This window comes from Mesoplodon bidens, assembly GCF_964165515.1.
Source record: "Mesoplodon bidens genome assembly, chromosome: 13".
NCBI classification, from domain to species: Eukaryota; Metazoa; Chordata; class Mammalia; order Artiodactyla; family Ziphiidae; genus Mesoplodon; species Mesoplodon bidens.
This window is the reverse complement of record NC_138169.1, coordinates 38824073-38839271: the sequence shown is the minus strand read 5'-3', so window position 1 is coordinate 38839271 and position 15199 is coordinate 38824073.

Here is a 15199-nt window from a genome sequence, read left to right as displayed (position 1 = left end):
GAGCGCCCGGGCCCAGGGGCCCCCTTCTCTCTGCCCCCGCGCACTCCGCCGCGCTCCGCCCAGCAACAGAGTCTCCGCCGGGCGAGAGCGGCGCCACATCCGGGTACTGGCGCACCGAAGGCCGCAGCAGCACGTTCTCTGAGGGACTAGGACAGGGCTCCTCAGTAACAGTACGGTGGAAGGATTTTGGAGAGTCGCGCGACTGGAGAAAGAAGGCAGAGGAAAATCGTTCCCTAAGCGCCTTGCCAAGGCCCTGTGAGGGTACGCATGCGCACGTCCTGGAAAAAGCTAAGGGGCAGACGCCCAGCCCCAGTCTGAGGCGATGGAGGGGCGGTTCCCTGGAGTTGTTGCGGACCAGTTGTGCCGCGCGTCCCATTGGCTGTGAGGGAAGAGGCGGGGCAAGGGAAGTGCGTCTGGCCGATTTTTAGGTGGGACTGGAGACAGTGAGGATCCGGATGTGGTCTGGGCTGCTGAAAGCGGGTACCTCTGGTGAGGTCAGTCTTTAAACAAGTTCTAGAGTACCTGGATGTACTAAGTGTAAATTTGGGATTACATAACGTTTTAGTCTTTTTGTTTTTAATTTTTATTGGAGTATAGTTGATTTACAATGTGTTAATTTCAGGTGTACAGCAAAGTGAATCTATTATACATATATATATATCTACTCTTTTTTAGATTCTTTTCCCATATAGGCCATTACAGAGTATTGAGTAGAGCTTCCTGTACTATAACAGTAGGTCCTTATTAGTTACCTATTATATATATAGTAGTGTGTTTATGTAGTTTTCTTTTTTAACGGGGTGGGGAATAGGACAGATTATGACACAGATTAAGGGCAACCTGTATTTCTGTATATGTAAATTGAAAGTATTTCAGAACACAGTGGGTAATTAGTGATGTTGGTTTTTTTTTTTTTTTTTTTTTTTTTTGCGGTATGCGGGCCTCTCACTGTTGTGGCCTCTCCCGTTGCGGAGCACAGGCTCCGGATGCGCAGGCTCAGCGGCCACGGCTCACGGGCCCAGCCGCTCCGCGGCATATGGGATCCTCCCAGACCAGGGCACGAACCCGTATCCCCTGCATCGGCAGGCGGACTCTCAACCACTGCGCCACCAGGGAGGCCCTAGTGATGTATTTTTAAACTGAGCAGAATGTTACTGAATGATGTGTGTCTTGCCTTTATGTGGAGTCAAGGTGGTATGTAGACTCCAAACAGCACAAGCTTATGAGCGAGACTTTACAAGCATATTGCCCATTTAACAACATCTTGCCCATCCATTACATAATTCGGCCCCCAATCACAGAGTGGTTTCTGGCTGCTATTACTTAAATGACATCGTGGTGTGTAGGATTTAAAATCATTGGTTCACAGCCCACACGGATGCATTGTTACCATACTGTTACTTTTCCTGAGAGTCAAGGGAGCAAGGAATACTCCAGCAGGATCGAATAATCAAGTGGAAAGAAAGGGGGTGTTAAAGAGTAACCAGTGGGAAAAAAAAAGGGTAACCATTGAATGATTATGTAGTGAAATAAATGTTCTTAATTTTTCATGTCAGTGAAACAGGAAAATACCAGTATGGAATCCCAAAGGCCAAACAGAGCTTATTTTAGAAACCAAGCAGTTCAAATATTTGTTCAAAATAAGCAGCCAAATATGTAGCCTGTTTCAAAGCATTTTCATCCTGGAAGTGTTAAATGTGCTATTCTTTCTCTGCCAACTCTCTTTTCTCTCTGGGTTCTTTTCTGGTTTCCTTCTTTTCTTGTTCACCAGTTAAATTGATCACATGCATTAACAACTTGATAAAAGATTTTTAGAAAAAAATATACCCACTGCACAAGTTATACTGTGGTTGACTTTGTAAAGTAAGCTAACTCGAGAAAAGGCCAACTGAGGTAATAAGACAATAGTGCAACCTTGCATTTTACATCAAACCCAGTCTATTGATATTGGCTTTCCATATGTTTGATTGTGTTTATCTCACCCAGGAGTTTTATACTTATGAAGACATCATCTCATATTTAGACAGGCTTTTATTCTCAATACCAGAGATTTGTTATAATAAATTAGAATTTTATTTGTCCTTAAAATGAAAAAGGATCTTAAGAGGTGATCTAGCCCAGTGGTTTTCTTTTCTTTTCTTCCCCCATCCCTTCCCTGCTGCTTGACAAATCCTCTGTTCTTACCCTGACCTATAACAGGAGCTAGGCGCTCTAGATGAAGCAATTCAGGAATTCCCCGGTGGTCCAGCAATATAGCAAGGCTGGTACCTGCCTGTAGTCTTCCCTTCCTCCTGCCTTTGCAGGGGCTCTGCAGAAACTCATCAAAACCTCTGGAGTACCACTGAACACAATTAATCAAATTAACCTAATCCACATATTTGATAAGAAAATTAGGCCAGAACTGATTAAGTAACTTGTCCAGGATTTCAGAGGAAGTTAAGAAAAAAGCAAAAACTATAACCCGTATAATACTGGATGAATTTCTGTATATTAAACAGTCTCTTATCCATCCATCCCCTTATTAAATACATTGTGAATTTATAACACTGTCATGTTGCTAAGACTATTTTGGTGGCTTTAAATTAATTCAGTTTACCAATGGTCTCTAAATATTTTTGATCATACATCCTTTCAGTACAAAATTTTTGAACATGTACTTCCAATATGTGTACTTATTAATGTATAACATATATGTATTAGCATGTTACATGTTATATAATATACTCAAAAATAGAAATTACAAGAGGATAAGATACCAAAGAAATAGGAAAGTTTTCATACTTTCTTCCTTCACTCCAATAGATCATCTTCTGCATCCCTGGATGTTTAAATTAGTATTCTCCAAAGTAGACACACCACAACAACAAGCTCATAATTACAGAAAATAGATTGGTGGTTGCCAGAGGCAGTGATGGGAGGGTGGGTGAATAGCGTGAAGGAGGTCAAAGGTACATACTTCCAGTTGTAAAATAAATAAGTCATAGAGATGTAATGTACAGCATGATGACTGTAGTTAGTAATACCATATTGTATATTTGAAAGTTGCTAAAGAATAGATCTCAAGGGCTTCCCTGGTGGCGCAGTGGTTGAGAGTCCACCTGCCAATGCAGGGGACACGGGTTTGTGCCCCAGTCCGGGAAGATCCCACATGCTGCGGAACGGCTGGGCCTGTGAGCCATGACCGCTGAGCCTGCGCGTCTGGAGCCTGTGCTCCTCAACGGAAGAGACCACAACAGTGAGAGGCCCGCGTACCGCAAAAAAAAAAAAAAAGAATAGATCTCAAAAGTGCTCATCACAAGAAAAAAAATTCTGTAATTATGTGTGGTGACAGATGTTAATTTATTTTGATGATCATTTTGTAATATATATAACTATCAAATCACTAAGTTGTATACCTGAAACTAATATAAGGTTGTATGTCACTTATACCTCAATAAAAAAAAGAGTCTGGGAAATGAGAAGGGGGAAAATAATTGGTCTTATGCATAAAAAGTGTTGCACAGGACTTCCCTGGTGGTGCAGTGGTTAAGAATCCGCCCTCCAATGCAGAGGACTTGGGTTCAATCCCTGGTCAGGGAACTAGGTCCCACATGCATGCTGCAACTAAGGAGCACACATGCCCCAACTAAGACCATAAGTTCTTTTTTTTTTTAAGTGTTGCACATTGAATTACATCCTCGAAAAAAGATAAGCCGTGATACCTATGAATATGACCTTATTTGAAAAAAGAGTGTTTGTAGATGTAATCAAGTTAAGATAAGGTCATACTGGAATAGAATGGGCCCTGAATCCAATGACTGGTGTCCTTACAAGGGAAGGGAAAAGGAGATTTGGACACACAGACATATGGGGACGAAGGCCATGTGACAACAGAGGCAGAGATTGGAGTGATGCTCCTGTAAGACAAGAATGCCAAGGATTGCCAGCAACCAGGAATAAGCAAGGAAAGATTCTTCCCGACTGCCTTCAAAGAGAGGGCACAGTCCTGACAACACCTTGATTTTGGATTTCTAGGCTCCAGAACTGTGAAAAAATTAATTTCTGTTGTTTTAATCCACGAAGTTTGTGATAATTTCTTACAGCAGCACTTGGAAACTAATACAACAAGAAAGGAAGAAAATAAGCATAGCTTTTACTGTCCTCATATCTGTTACTGCTCACAATACCATAGTTGATATTTATAACTCCCTCTTTCCATTACACAGCCCACATTTCCTTTTCCCTCTGCCAACATGTCAACTGACCGTAGTCCCATACCTGGCAGGTGGTCCAAATCTTCATTTTTGAAGGACTTCACTCAGTTCTTAGTGGGTGTTGTACTGTGATAATTAATTTTATGTGTCAACTAGACTGGGCCACAGGGTACCCAAACATTTGATCAAACATTATTCTGGGTGTATCTGTGAGTGTATGTGTGTCCGGATGAGACTAACATTTGAATCAGCAGACTGAGTAAAGCAGATTTCCCTCCCTAATATGGGTGGGCCTCTTTTAAACAATTGAAGACCTAAATAGAACAAAACAAAACGTCTGAATAAGAGGGAACTTCTCCTGCCTTACTACTTGAGCTGGGACATTGGGGTTTTTTCTGGCCCTGGACTAAGCCCAAAACATCAACTCTTCTTGGGTTTTGAGTCTGTGGACTTTTCAACTGGACCTTACACCTGTCATCAGCTTTCCTAGTACTCAAGCCTTTGGACTCAGACTTAATGCATTAGCTCTCCTGCATCTCCAGCTTACCAACTGAAGATCTTTGGGCTCCCTCAGCCTCCATAATCCATGAGCCAATTCCTTATAGTAAGTCTCGTCATTATATATAAAGATGTGTCCACTTATATATTATCATACATTAATAGTATATTTTATATATTTGTATATATTATATATATGAAGATGTGTGTGTATACATGTATACATCCTATTGGTTCTGTTTCTCTGGAGAACCCTAACTAATATGTACCCCCAAAGAATCTCTAGATTCCAAACACAGTCCTTTCTTAACCTTTTCGGTAGCAAGAATCCCATTTCCACTCAATAATTGGGACCCATCCCTCAGTCAGTACAGTCAACTCTCTTCTCTGCTTGTTGGTTTAGTGGTTTGAAAAACCCAAAATGTTCAAGTGTCAGTCTCAACCTCCAATTCAGTGGAAATATTTTGGTATCCTCTGGTGAAAACACTCCTCACTTGGGAAATAAGTTCTTATAACCAGTAAAACACACAGGTGTAGAAATAGGAATCAAAACATTTTTCCAGGGTGGTTATCTACTAGTGTAAGAATGAAAAGAGCCATGTCAACCCCTTGATTCCTGAACCTGTTGATTATGACTATGGGAGCACCATCTATTGGTCACATGTTCAAAGCACATATCTCAGTTGGTGTTCCATGGTCAGGCATTTAGTTTCAACCACAACCTAGAAGAAAGCAGGAGCTATTTCTCAAAGGGAGAATACTTATTGAAAGAAGAGGGCATCATTTTGAACTAAACCCTAGAGTTTTGCACTGGGATTCTACTATCAACATCTGACAGAGGATTCATATTGTATGACAGTCTGTCACAGACATGTAACAATATGGGCCTTGCTGGGTCATGGCCCACATGACAGAGAAGCTTGCTCTGCAGTCTGGGCCTGCTTCAGAGTTTTCTCTTATTTTAGGAACTACTCAAAACTGGCTTGTACAAAGCAATATAAATGTGATATATCTTGTCTCTAAAATACAAAAATGTTCAAGTGTTTTTACCTCTTTCTTAGCAGCTAAAGGTACAATTTGCCTTGTATTTTACAGAGGATATTCTAATATGCCCCAGACCACTGGACTCCTGGCAACTTTATCAAAGTGATAGGATCTAAATTTTCCTAGATTATCTGCCATCCATTGGTATTCATATGTCTTACTAAGGCATCTAGAGTTCTTGACACTTCTGGCCCACCAAGTCAAATCAATATAATGTCATCACTGTAGTGGACCAGCATGGTGTTCTGTGGGATGGTAAGGGAATCAAGGTCTATACAAACTAGATTATGACAGAAAGCAGTAGACTTTACATAGCCCTGAGAAAAGACATTGAAGATGTGCAGCTGCTCCTGCTAGATGAAAGCAGTATGTTTGTGATGATGCCTGTCAAATTGTACTGAGAACAAGGCACTTTGTAGATCAACAATAGCTGGAGCTACACATTGATATCCTCCACTAGAGAGACCACATCTAAAAACAGGAGCTACAATTGAGTCACCACCTGATTAAGTTTGTAATAATACACAAGAGCCATCTTCCTTTGCAGGCTAAAGAGCAACTTAAATGGTGGTGGTGGTGGGGGGGTGATAGGAAGTACTCTCCCTGCATTTTTCAAGTCTTTGATGGTTGCACTAATCTCTGCAACTCCCCTAGGGGTGTAATTTGCTTTTGGTTTATTGTTTTGACAAGGAAGGGCAGTTACAGGACTTCCATTTGGACTTTCTTACTATTATGTTTCCCTCTACAGATGAGGGAGCCAATATGCCTATTCTTCCAGTTGCCAAGTATGTCTGTTCCAACTACGCATTCAGGAACTAGGGAACTTAGTTCCCTGAAATCATTGTACAGTGTGCTAGAGCCAAAACTGGATTAACCACGTGACCTCCGTAAGCTACCACTCTGACCAATGGATTCCAGTGGCTACTTGGGTGCCACAAGGATTGACATACTCATAGCCAGTATATAGAAATTCCTAAAAGAGAAATTTCCCTTTCTCTAGTGCCCATTCACTCTGGAAAATGGCTGCTGGTTTTGAGGGGGCAGAAAAAAAAGGAAGGAGAGTTATAGGATAAATTTTTGGCTGTGTCACAGGGCTTTCTCAAGAAGACCCAACCTCTGCTCTATTCAAGAACCTGTGAAATGGCGTATATCCACACACTGGATGAAAGGCCATGGCTCTTCACTGTGGTGACTCAGGTCTATGCCTACCAGAGCTAGAATCTTTCTGATTGTATAGATCTAAAAGTATTTAAGTGAGGTGCCCATCTATTTAATTAACTGTGATTAATAGCCACCACCATGGAGCTATGTGAGTTAAAGCATTCTGACTGCCACTCTGGTCCTATTGGCCCATCTTAGTATCTGCGTTCACCTAGTCTCTGGTGGTTAAGCACTGACACCTGGCCTGTTACTGTGGCTTGAAATCAAGGAACCTATTTAAATGGTGAAATCTCCCACCATCAACCCTGACCTATAGATTGCAGCCATCAGTGAGCTTTTTAAAGATGCTAGTGATGCCCTAATCAATGCATTTCTCAACATCTTAGTGAAAAGAGTGTCCTCTGGGACAATTTTTCCTGCTTCTGAAGCTTTTGGGTTCCTTCCTTGAAATTATACCAGGGAAGTTTTGGCCTCTCAACCTACTGAAAATAAGCCACCAGTATCAACCAATCTGCTGCTTGAACTACACATTGTATCTGAAAACTCTGGAAAGTGCTCCCATGTTAAATTCATCCCAGTCCAACGTTAAGTTCTGCTTTTTGTTTTTTTTCAGGCACTTGGAGAATCCTTTCCCTATATATTCTCAGGTCTCTGACAATATAAATTTGAAAAATCTTGCAGTTTGTGGGGGGGGTGGGGATGGCGCTTATGATCTTTCTTCTCCCAAGTCAGAGGATGAACTACTTCAGATGAATTCACTACAGGGTCTTCAATAAATAGAAAGCTAGTCTCCTGAGACATGGGGAAACGGAGTATTTTGGTTGACAAAGAAAGCTCAGAGGAATGAAATGCACACAACCACTTGGATGGATCTCAAGGACATTATCTCAAAGGATTACATATTGCATAATTCCATGTATATAACATTCTTAAAGTGACAAAGTTATAGAGAACAGATAATAGTTCCCAGGGGTTAGAGCTGAGGGAAGGGTATGACTTTTGGGGGCAACACAAGAGTTTCTTTGTGGTGATGGAACAGTTCTGAATCCTGACTGTGGTGATAGTTACTTGAATCCACACATATGATAAAATTTCATAGAACTGTACACTCAAAAAAAAAAGGAGGGCATGTAAAAACTGGCAAAATCTGAATAAAGCCTACATCTGAGTTAATAATACTGTATCAATGTCAGTTTCCTACTTTTTACAAGGTACTATGTTTATGTAAGATATCATTGGAGGAAACTGAGCAAAGGGTACACAGGAATTCTATACTATTTTTGCAACTTATTATGAGTCTTAAAATAAGTAGAAAGAAAAAGAGAAAGGAAGAAAGAAAGAAAGAAAAGAAAGGAAGAAAGTAAGAAAGAAAAGAAAGAAAGAAAAAAAGAAAGAAAGGAAGGAAGAATCTAAGGGGGACATGAGGGTTCAAGTTTCTCTAATTTGTCTGAATCCAAATGCCTTCATTCTAAGTCTCAGGGTCCCAATCTATGCCCACAGAAGGGATTCTGGGTCCTCAATGATACTGCACTGATGAGTTAACCAACCCTGGTACTTCCTTGCTTTTCTGCTTCTAGACTTCTTTTATGTGAAAACAAAAATATCCTTGTTTAAGTTGTTTTTAGATCCTTCTTGTTTAGTTGTTTTTGTAACTTGAAGCTGAAAGCAGTCCTAACTAATTCAAGTTCTTGACTCATAATTAGATATAATACTTTAAAAGTTTACTCTCTAGTGATTTCCATCCTCTTCCTTCCTAAAATTATTTTTTCTAAGCATTCAAAAGACAGAAAATTCAACTCAAATTGGCTTAACCAAAAGGGGAAATTCTTAGATCATATAACTGAAAGAAAAAAGAAAAAGAAGTTCTAGTTTAATGCGTGTTTTGGCTTAGGAGCTCAAACAACATCTTTAGGATTCAAGTTTTCTCATTTCTGCCTTTCCTTTTCTTGGCTTCCTTTATAGTCAAAGTGGCCTCAAGCTCCTGGCTTCATTCATCCTTACTGCTAGAAGTTCTAGCAGAAAAGAGGTTCCCCGCCCCCTCCCAACACTCTCAGCAAAAGTCTCCTTGTGAGAGGGTGACTCTGAATGGAAAGTGTACCTATCCTTGAATCAAACTCTGAGGTCATGATAGGCCTGGGTTTCATGTCACTCTTGTTAGATGGGGTGTCAGCTCTACCCAAAGCAGTTGGTCTAGCAGTAGAAGCAAGGATACCGGTGCCAAAGAAAGTGGAATAAATGCTCGAGAAAAAAAAATGTTTTGGAGAATGAATACTAATGACTACGTTGGAACATATCATGCAATGCTTAAGCTGAAATTGTTTGAATTCTGAAACAGATTCAGAGGAAATCATCTGACATTTTAGACAGTGTCAACCTTTTGAATAGAAACAATGTGGTAGAATGAAATGAGCACTGAAATGAAGAGACTGGTTCTAGCTAACGCTGAGGCTTGCCAGCTCTGTGAGCCTCAGCAAATCACCTAACTTCTCTGATCCCAGTTACTTCACCTGTAAGATAAAGGCATTAATAATATTTGTACATATAATGGTTCTTGGTTCATATTTTTAACATATCCCGACATGCTTAGGTTTGAGAAGCGCCAAAGTTTGGTGTCTAAGGAGTCACTGCAAGCATTTCTGTGGCCAAACTCGTCAGAAACGCAAGCCTATAAGGGCCATAATCTTTGACATGAGCGCCATGCTGGCTCTGGAAGGCACTCCGCTCAGAAGTAGGGACAGTATCAGCCCCCACACACCTGTTGCCTGTCAGAATACGTCTTTGGGAGCGGAGGCACACTTGCGTCATCCCCACATCTCCTCCGATCCCAGCCAACAAACAGCGCTTCTTTTCTTTTGTCCTTCCAAATTAGATTCACCAACCATGAGAACTTGATATGTAATGTAAGAAGACTCTTGTGACATCTTAGATTTTTTTAAATTAATTAATTAATTTATTTTTGGCTGCATTGGGTCTTCATTGCTGCACGCGGGCTTTCTCTAGTTGTGGCGAGTGGGGGCTACTCTTCATTGCGGTGCGTGGGCTTCTCATTGCGGTGGCTTCTCTTGTGGCAGAGCATCGGCTCTAGGTGTGTGGGCTTCAGTAGTTATGGCAACTGGGCTCGGTAGTTGAAGCTCACAGGCTCTAGAGCGCAGGCTCAGTAGTTGTGGCACACGGGCTTAGTTGCTCCGCGGCATGTGGGATCTTCCCAGACCGGGGCTTGAACCCGTGTCCCCTACATCAGCAGGCAGATTCTTAACCGCTGAGCCACCAGGGAAGCCCTGTTTTGTTTTGTTTTGTTTTGTTTTGTTTTGTTTTGTTCCCAGGAAGATGAGAGAGCGATCCTTCCCTCCCTGTTGGCATGTGTTCAGATGCTCAACATATAAATGCCAGCAGTTCCTCATGTTACCATGAACCCTTTTGAGTCCTCTCAGGCATTCCATCACAGAAAAAGTTGCCAACTGACAGTGAGTGCAATTATAATTCCTAATGCTAAACCATACAAACTTTCCCTCATCTATTACTTCTCTACCCACAAGGTCCACCACACTTACAACGTTTCACTGGGATACTCTGATGGGAAGATGAGAGGTGGGTAATGGTGATGGTTGCGTAACAATCTGAACACAGTGAATGCCACTAAAGTGTACACTTAAAAATGGTTAAAATGATAAATGTTATGCTATGTATGTTTTGACACAATAAAAAGAAAATGAAACAAGAATTACAATATGATCCAGCAATTCCACTCCTAGGTATATACCCAAAGAAATTGAAAGCATTCACTCAAACAAATATTTGTCTGACAATGTTCATTGCAGCATTATTCACAATAGCCGAAAGGTGGAAACAACCCAAGTGTTCATCAACAGATGAATGGATAAACAAAATGTGGTATATACATACAATGGAACATTATTTAGCCATAAAAACAAGTGAAGTTCTGATGCTAGAACATGGGTGAACCTTGAAGACATTATAATAAGTGAAATATGCCATACAAAAAAGGATAAATATTGTATGACTCCAGTTATATAAGGTACCTATAATAGTCAAATTCACAGAGATAGCAAGTAGATTAGAAGTTACCAGAGAGGGTGGTGGAAAGGCAATGAGGAGTCTTTGCTCAGTGGTTACAGAGTTTCTGCTTGGGGCAGTGAAAAAGTTTTGGAAATGGACGTGGTGATGATTGTGCAACATTGAAAATGTAATTAGTGTCACTGAATATTACACTTAAAAATGGTTAGGGACTTCCCTGGTGGTGCAGTGGTTAAGAATCCACCTGCCAATACAGGGGACACGGGTTCGAGCCCTGGTCCGGGAAGATCCCACATGCCGTGGAGCAACTAAACCTGTGCGCCACAACTACTGAACCTGCGCTCTAGAGCCCACAGGCCGCAACTACTGAGCCCGAGTGACACAACTACTGAAGCCCGCATGCCTAGAGCCCATGCTCCTCAACAAGAGAAGCCATGCAATGAGAAGCCCATGCACCGCAACAGAAAGTGGCCCCCGCTCACCGCAACTAGAGAAAGCCTGTGTGCAGCAACGAAGACCCAACGCAGCCAAAAATAAATAAATTAATTAATTTTTAAAAAAAGGTTAAAGTGACAACTTTTGTTATACGTATTTGACCACATATAATACATATAATGACAGCACATTTATTTACTACATAAATATGTATTTATTTATAGTTTTTTAAAATTTATGATGTAGTATACTAAAAACCATTGAATTGTACACTTTAAGCGCTGTAATTGTATGGTATGTGAATTATACCTCAGTAAAGCTGTTTTTAATGCTATTTATTATTTTGTTTTTGTTTGTTTTTTTTTGGCCACGCCACACGGCATATGGGATCTTAGTTCCCTGACCAGGGATTGAACCCGTGCCCCCTGCAGTGGAAGCACAGAGTCTTAACCACTGGACCACCAGGGAAGTCCCTCAGTAAAGCTGTCTTTAAAAACAAGGCAGAGATTGACTGAATGGATAAAAAATAATTACAAAACATGATCCAACCATACGCTAAGAGATTCACTTTAGTATCAAAGATACAAATAGATGGAAAATGAAAAGATGGAAAAAGTATATTCCATGTGTATTAGTTCTCTATGACAAATTACCACAACCTGGGTGGCTGAAAACAATGGAAATTTATTCTCTTGCAGTTCTGGAGACCAGAAGTCCACAATAAAGGTATCAGCCAGATTAGTTCCTTCCAGTTGCTGAGGGAAAATCCATCCCATGCCTCTCTCCTAGCTGCTGGTGGCTCCTAGCATCCTTGGTATTCCATGGCTGGTAGATACATCACTCCAATCTGTGCCTCCATCTTCACATTGCCATCTTTTCTGTGTATCTCTCAAATATCCCATTCCTTTCTCTTGTAGGATCATCTATCATTGGATTTAAGGCCCAACCTAAGACCAAGATGATTTCATCTCAAGACCCTTAACCCAGCTGCAGCAAAGACCTTATTTCCAACTAAGGTTACATTCATAAGTATCAGAACTTAGACATATCTTTTTACAGTCACTATTCAACTGACTGCAACATGCAAATAGTAACAAAAAGAGAGCTGGGTAGCTAGATTAATAGCTTAAAATAAAAACTTTAAGTAAAAAATTGTTACCAAAGACAAAGAAAGACATTATATACTGATAAGAAGGTCAGTCCTTCAAGAAGATATAACAGTTATAAACATACATCCACCTAACAACAGAGCCCTAAAATATATGAAGCAAAAACTGGTGGAATTGAAGGGATAAACAGCTCTACAGTAATAGTTGAAGACTCCAAAACGCTATATCAGTAATGGATGAACAACCTCACAGAAGATCAATAAGGAAATAAAGATTCAACACTATAAGCCAATAGACCTAACAGACATCTATAGAACACCCCACCCAACAACAACAGAATACATATTCTTGTCAACTAAACATGGAAATTTCTCCAGGATGGACCATATGTTAAGCCACAAAACAAATCTCAATAAATTTAAAAGACTGAAATCATACAAAATATCTTATATGGCCACAATAGAATGAAACTAGAAATTAGTAACAGAAGGGAATTGGAAATTTGCAAATATGTGGAAATTAAACAACACATTTTTTTTAAACATCTTTATTGGCGTATAATTGCTTTACAGTATTGTGTTAGTTTCTGCTTTATAACAAAGTGAATCAGCTATATGCATATGTATATCCCCATGTCCCCTCCCTCTTTCATCTCCCTCCCACCCTCCCTATCCCACCCCTCTAGGTGGTCGCAAAGCACCGAGCTGATCTCCCTGTGCCATGCAGCTGCTTCTCACTAGCTATCTATTTACTTTTGGTAGTGTATATATGTCAATGCTACTCTCTCACTTTGTCCCAGCTTACCCTTCCCCCTCCCCGTGTCCTCAAGTCCATTCTCTACGTCTAACCAACATACTCTTAAACAATCTGTGGGTCAAAGAAGAAATCAAAAGAAAGATTAGAAAATAATTTAGGATGAATGAAAATGAAAACATATCAAAACTCATGGGAATACAGCAAAAGCAGTGCTCAGAGAGAAATTTATAGCTGAAAATGCTTACATTAAAAAAGAAGAGATGGGCTTCCCTGGTGGCGCAGTGGTTGCGAGTCCGCCTGCCGATGCGGGGGACACGGGTTCGTGCCCCAGTCCGGGAGGATCCCACATGCCGTGGAGCAGCTGGACCCGTGAGCCATGGCCGCTGAGCCTGCGCTCCGCAACGGGAGAGGCCACAACAGTGAGAGGCCTGCGTAATGCAAAAAAAAAAAAAAAAAAAAAAAAAAGAAGAGAGATCCCAAATCAATAATCTAAAATTATACCCTAAGAAACTAGAAAGAGAAAAGCAAGCTATACCCAAAGCTAACAGAAGGAAGGAAATAATAAAGATTAGACCAGAGATAAATGATATAAAGAATAGAAAAACAAAACCAGTGAAACCAAAAGTTGATTCTTCGAAAACAACAAAAGGGACAAACTTTTACCTAGACTGACTAAGAAAAACAGAGAAGATGTAAATTACTAAAATCAGATTGAAAGTGGAGACCTTATAGAAATAAAAGGGATTATTAAAAAAATACTATGAACAACTATATGCTGACAAATCAGATAATCTAAATGAAATGGACAAACTCCTAGAAAAACACATACTACCAAAACTGACTCAAGAAAAAATAGAAGAATTTGAACAGACTTATAACAAGTAAAAGATTGAATCAGAAATCAAAAACCTTCCCCCGCAAAAAATCCTAGGGCCAGAAGGCTCACGGGTGAACTCTACCAAACATTTAAAGAATTAGCACCAACACTTCTCAAACTCCTCCGAAAAATAAAAAAAGGAAGAAGAATTTCCTAATTCATTCATGACACCAGCATTACCTTGGTACCAAAGCCAGGCAAAACCAACACAAAAAAGGGAAACTAGACACCAATATCCCTTATGAATAGAGGTGAAAAAAAAACCTCAACAAAATAGTAGCAAACCTAATCCAGCAGCACAGTAAGAGGAGTATACATCATGACCAAGTGGGATTTATCCTAGAACACAAGGGTGGTTCAACATGTGAAAACTATACCACATTACCAGAATAAAGGGGAAAAAAACCCACATGATCATCTCATTTGATGCAGAAAAAGCATTTGAAAATATCCAACACTTTTTCATGATGAAAACTTTCAACAAACTAGGAGTAGAAGGGAATTTCCTCACCTTGATAAAGGGGATTTATAAAAAACTCACTGCTAACATTCTACTCAATGGTCAAGGCTATACTCTTTTTTTTGGTGGGGGGATCCAGGGATTGACCCTCACCACGGCAGTGAAAGCATCAAGTTCTAACCACTGGACCACCAGGGAATTCCCAAGGCTGTACTCTTTTTTTTTTTAAGTTTTTTTTTTTTTTTTTTTTACAAATCTTGACAGGGTTTTTTTTGTTTGTTTGTTTGTTTTTGGCTGCGTTGGGTCTTCGTTGCTGTGCGTGGGCTTTCTCTAGTTGTGGTGAGCAGGGGCTACTCTTTGTTGTGGTGCTCAGGCTTCTCATTGCAGTGGCTTCTCCTGTTGCAGAGCACAGGCTCTAGGGCGCACGGGCTTCAGTAGTTGTGGCACACGGGCTCAGTAGTTGTGGCGCACAGACTTAGTTGCTCCCCATGTGGGATCTTCCCAGACCAGGGCTTGAACCCGTGTCCCCTGCATTGGCAGGCGGATTCTTAACCACTGCGCCACCAGGGAAGCCCTAAGGTTTTTTTTTTTTTGATGTGGACCGTTTTTAAAGTCTTTATTGAATTTGTTA